Here is a 6,000-nt window from a genome sequence, read left to right on the forward strand (position 1 = left end):
CGCAAATACAGTTCACTTTCATAGCAGCCACATACAAACAGCATGATCCCTGTGATCGTTGTATAATTCCTTCTCCCATCTACGAGCTCTCCTCCTCTCACCTTTTCCCTTCGCTTGTGGACTTCAGTGCACAACACATCAGCTGTCTTTGACCAGGCAAAAAAACCCGTTCCAAGCCAAATCTTCATATCATAACCGCTAACCGCTACACACAGCCTAAATCGTTATCACCCTATTAGCTAACGCCATAGTCACTAGAACTACTAGAACTAATGCGTTAGTAAACCCAAGCAGTTTAGCAGTTACACTGGTGGACCCTAGTGGCAATAAATTTATAAACTTGATTTGATTTGATTGATAGTGAGTGCTGCAACTGAGGACAGACAATTTTTATGCGCTATGTGCTTCAGCATTCAACGGTCCCGTTCTGTGTTTGTGTGGCCTACCACTTCGCAGCTGAGACGTTGTGGTTCCTAGAAGTTTCCTCTTCACAATAACAACTCTTACAGTTGACTGGGGCAGCTCTAGTAAGGCAGAAATTTGACAAACTGACTTGTTGAAAAGGTGGCATCCTGTGACAGTGCCGTGTTAAAAGTCACTGAGCTCTTCAGTAAGGCCATTCAACTGCCAATGTTTGTGTATGGAGATTGTATGGCTGTGTGCTCGATTTGATACACCTGTCAGCAACGGGTGTGGCTGAAATAGCCAAATCCACTCATTTGGTATCCACATACTTTTGTACAGTGGGGAGAACAAGTATTTGATACACTGCCAATTTTGCAGGTTTTCCTACTTACAAAGCATGTAGAGGTCTGTAATTTTTATCATAGGTACACCTCAACTTTGAGAGACGGAATCTAAAACAAAAATCCAGAAAATCACATTGTATGATTTTTAAGTAATTAATTTGCATTTTATGCATGACATAAGTATTTGATCACCTACCAACCAGTAAGAATTCCGGCTCTCACAGACCTGTTAGTTTTTCTTTAAGAAGCCCTCCTGTTCTCCACTCATTACCTGTATTAACTGCACCTGTTCGAACTTGTTACCTGTATAAAAGACACCTGTCCACACATTCAATCAAACAGACTCCAACCTCTCCACAATGGCCAAGACCAGAGAGCTGTGTAAGGACATCAGGGATAAAATTGTAGACCTGCACAAGGCTGGGATGGGGTACAGGACAATAGGCAAGCAGCTTGGTGAGAAGGCATCAATTGTTGGGGCAATTATTAGAAAATGGAAGAAGTTCAAGATGACGGTCAATCACCCTCGGTCTGGGGCTCCATGCAAGATCTCACCTCGTGGGGCATCAATGATCATGAGGAAGGTGAGGGATCAGCCCAGAACTACACGGCAGGACCTGGTCAATGACCTGAAGAGAGCTGGGACCACCGTTTCAAAGAAAACCATTAGTAAAACACTACGCCGTCATGGATTAAAATCCTGCAGCGCACTCAAGGTCCCCCTGCTCAAGCCAGCGCATGTCCAGGACCGTCTGAAGTTTGCCAATGACTATCTGGATGATCCAGAGGAGGAATGGGAGAAGGTCATGTGGTCTGATGAGACAAAAATAGAGCTTTTTGGTCTAAACTCCACTCGCCGTGTTTGGAGGAAGACGAAGGATGAGTACAACCCCAAGAACACCATCCCAACCGTGAAGCATGGAGGTGGAAACATCATTCTTTGGGGATGCTTTTCTGCAAAGGGGACAGGACGACTGTACCGTATTGAGGGGAGGATGGATGGGGCCATGTATCGCGAGATCTTGGCCAACAACCTCCTTCCCTCAGCAAGAGCATTGAAGATGGGTCGTGGCTGGGTCTTCCAGCATGACAACGACCCAAAACACACAGCCAGGGCAACTAAGGAGTGGCTCCGTAAGAAGCATCTCAAGGTCCTGGAGTGGCCTAGCCAGTCTCCAGACCTGAACCCAAAAGAACATTTTTGGAGGGAGCTGAAAGTCTGTATTGCGACAGCCCCGAAACCTGAAGGATCTGGAGAAGGTCTGTATGGAGGAGTGGGCCAAAATCCCTGCTGCAGTGTGTGCAAACCTGGTCAAGAACTACAGGAAACGTATGATCTCTGTAATTGCAAACAAAGGTTTCTGTACCAAATATTAAGTTCTGCTTTTCTGATGTATCAAATACTTAGTGGGGAAAAAAAGTTGCTAGTCAACCACCAATTGTGCAAGTTCTCCCACTTAAAAAGATGAGAGAGGCCTGTATTTTCATCATAGGTACACTTCAACTATGACAGACAAAATGAGAAAAAAAAATCCAGAAAATCACATTGTAGGATTTTTAATGAATTTATTTGCAAATTATGGTGGAAAATAAGTATTTGGTCAATAACAAAAGTTTATCTCAATACTTTGTTATATACCCTTTGTTGGCAATGACAGAGGTCAAACGTTTTCCGTAAGTCTTCACAAGGTTTTCACACACTGTTGCTGGTATTTTGGCCCATTCCTCCATGCAGATCTCCTCTAGAGCAGTGATGTTTTGGGGCTGTTACTGGGCAACACGGACTTTCAACTACCTCCAAAGATTTTCTATGGGGTTGAGATCTGGAGACTGGCTAGGCCACTCCAGGACCTTGAAATGCTTCTTACGAAGCCACTCCTTCGTTGCCCGGGCAGTGTGTTTGGGATCATTGTCATGCTGAAAGACCCAGCCACGTTTCATCTTCAATGCCCTTGCTGAAGGAAGGAGGTTTTCACTCAAAATCTCACGATACATGGCCCCATTCATTCTTTCCTTTACACGGATCAGTCGTCCTGGTCCCTTTGCAGAAAAACAGCCCCAAAGCATGATGTTTCCACCCCCCATGCTTGACAGTAGGTATGGTGTTCTTTGGATGCAACTCAGCATTCTTTGTCCTCCAAACACGACGAGTTGAGTTTTTACCAAAAAGTTCTATTTTGGTTTCATCTGACCATATGACATTCTCCCAATCTTCTTCTTCATCCAAATGCTCTCTAGCAAACTTCAGACGGGCCTGGACATGTACTGGCTTACGCAGGGGGACACATCTGGCACTGCAGGATTTGAGTCCCTGGCGGCGTAGTGTGTTACTGATGGTAGGCTTTGTTACTTTGGTCCCAGCTCTCTGCAGGTCATTCACTAGGTCCCCCCGTGTCGTTCTGATATTTTTGCTCACCGTTCTTGTGATCATTTTGACCCCACGGGGTGAGATCTTGCGTGGAGCGCCAGATCGAGTGAGATTATCAGTGGTCTTGTATGTCTTCCATTTCCTAATAATTGCTCCCACAGTTGATTTCTTCAAACCAAGCTGCTTACCTATTGCAGATTCAGTCTTCACAGCCTGGTGCAGGTCTACAATTTTGTTTCTGGTGCCCTTTGACAGCTCTTTGGTCTTGGCCATAGTGGAGTTTGGAGTGTGACTGTTTGAGGTTGTGGACAGGTGTCTTTTATACTGATAACAAGTTCCAACAGGTGCCATTAATACAGGTAACGAGTGGAGGACAAAGGAGCCTCTTAAATAAGAAGTTACAGGTCTGTGAGAGCCAGAAATCTTGCTTGTTTGTAGGTGACCAAATACTTATTTTCCAACATAATTTGCAAATAAATTCATTAAAAATCCTACAATGTGATTTTCAGTGTAGATGAAGGGGAGGAGACGTGTTAAAGAATGATTTTTAAGCCTTGAGACATGGACTGTGTAAGGGCAAGATGGGCAAGACAAAATATTCAAGTACCTTTGAACGGGGTATGGTCGTAGGTGCTAGGCACACCGGTTTGTGTGTGTCAAGAACTACAACACTGCCGGGTTTTTCACACTCGACAGTTTACCTTGCGTGTCAGGAATGGTCCAATATCCAAAGGACATCCAGCCAACTTGACACAACTGAAGGAAGCAATGGAGTGGAATGCTTGACACCATGTAGCGTCCATGCCACTACGAATTGAGGCTGTTCTGAGGGGCAAAAGGGGTGCAACTCAAAATTAGGAAAGTGTTCCTAATGTTTTGGACACTCAGTGTGTGGAAGATAGAGTGCTGCTCTATTGTCCAAGTCAAATTTCCCCTCAGGGATAATAAAGTATATCATATATCGTGTTCTTCTCTATAACATGGAATACAAAGTATATCACCAGAACCAACGTTTAATTTTGTTCCCTAACAACCTACTTAAAGCAACAGCATTCAATACTCAACTGAGCTAGAACTGCACATTACAGACAAACACCCTCACCCAGAGTACAAATAGTAAGATAATTTATTGAGAGCTTTAAAACTTGTTATGGCTGCAGGGGCATTATTGAGTAGCTTGGATGAAAGGTGCACAGAGGTGCCCATAGTAAACTGCCTGCTCCTCAGTCCCAGTTGCTAATATATGCATATTATTATTCATATTGGATAGAAAACACTCTGAAGTTTCTAAAACTGTTTGAATTATGTCTGTGAGTATAACAGAACTCATATGGCAGGCAAAAACCTGAGACGTTCCACTTCCTGTTTGAATTTTTTCTGAGGTGGCAGATTTTCAACCAGGCTCTCATTGAAATTACAGCGAGATATTGATGAGTTTTCACTTCCTATGGCTTCCACTAGATGTCAACAGTCAATAGAACTTTGTCTGATGACTAATGTGAAGGGGGGCCGAAGGAGGCAGGAATTAGTCACCACTGCCACGAGCTGACCATGCTTTCACATGCGCGTTCACATGAGGACCTCCATTCCACCGCTCATCTGAAGTCAATCTAATTCTCTGGTTGGAACGTCAAGATATATGTTAACATTCTAAAGACTGATTCAGTACATCGTTTGACATGTTTCTACTGACTGTTACGGAACTTTTGGACATTTCGTCACGTTATAGTGGACGTGCTTTTTGACTTTGGAATTGTTTACCAAACGCGCTAAACAAAGTAGCTAATTGGACATAAATATCGGACATTATCGAACAAATCAAGCATTTATTGTGGACCTGGGATTCCTAAGACTGCATTCTGATGAAGTTCTTCAAAGGTAAGGAAACATTTATCATGTATTTTCTGGTTTCTGTTGACTCCAAAATGGCAGCTAATTTTATTATATTTCTGAGCGCCGTCTCAGATTATTGCATGGGTTGCTTTTTCCGTAAAGTTTTTTTGAAATCTGACACAGGGGTTGCATTAAGGAGAGGTATATCTATAATTCCATGTGTATAACTTGTATTATCATCTACATTTATGAGTACTTCTGTTGAAACGATGTGGCTATGCAAAATGACTTGATGTTTTTGGAACTAGTGAATGTAACGCGCCAATGTAAACTCAGATTTTTTTATATAAATATGAACTTTATCAAACAAAACATGCATGTATTGTGTAACATGTATTGTGTAACAAGTCCTATGAGTGTCATCTGATGAAGATAATCAAAGGTTAGTGATTCATTTTCTCTATTTGTGCTTTTTGTGACTGCTATATCTGGAAAAATGGCTGTGCTTATTGTGGTTTGGTGGTGACCTAACATAATCGTTTGTAGTGCTTTCGCTGAAAAGCATATTTGAAATCGGACACTTTGGTGGGATTAACAACAAGATTACCTTTAAAATGATATAAAACACATGTATGTTTGAGGAATTTTAATTATGAGATTTCTGTTTGAATTTGGCGCCCTGCACTTTCACTGGCTGTTGTCATATCGATCCCGGTAGAGGAATGCAGCCATAAGAGGTTAACAACATGAATACAAAACACAGTGAAGACTTAAACTGCTAAAATAAAAGGTGGTATGCAGCTGTGTACCGTTTGAATGTCTATGTTGACCTGGATACCATGCTTTTAACAATATTGATGCTGAACTATAGTGGAAAGCTGTGCCTGAACAGAACATACTGGAAGGCTTTTAGAAATGCAACACAAACACACAGGAACGTAAACAAGGAACACAAACAGCTCATAATGCTCTTTCATGCTTGACCGAGGTGGGTTGTTAGCGAAGAATATGGTGGTCGCATACATACAGGTAGGTGCATGGAAACAAGAG

This window comes from Salvelinus fontinalis, chromosome 21, assembly GCF_029448725.1.
Source record: "Salvelinus fontinalis isolate EN_2023a chromosome 21, ASM2944872v1, whole genome shotgun sequence".
Lineage (NCBI taxonomy): Eukaryota > Metazoa > Chordata > Actinopteri > Salmoniformes > Salmonidae > Salvelinus > Salvelinus fontinalis.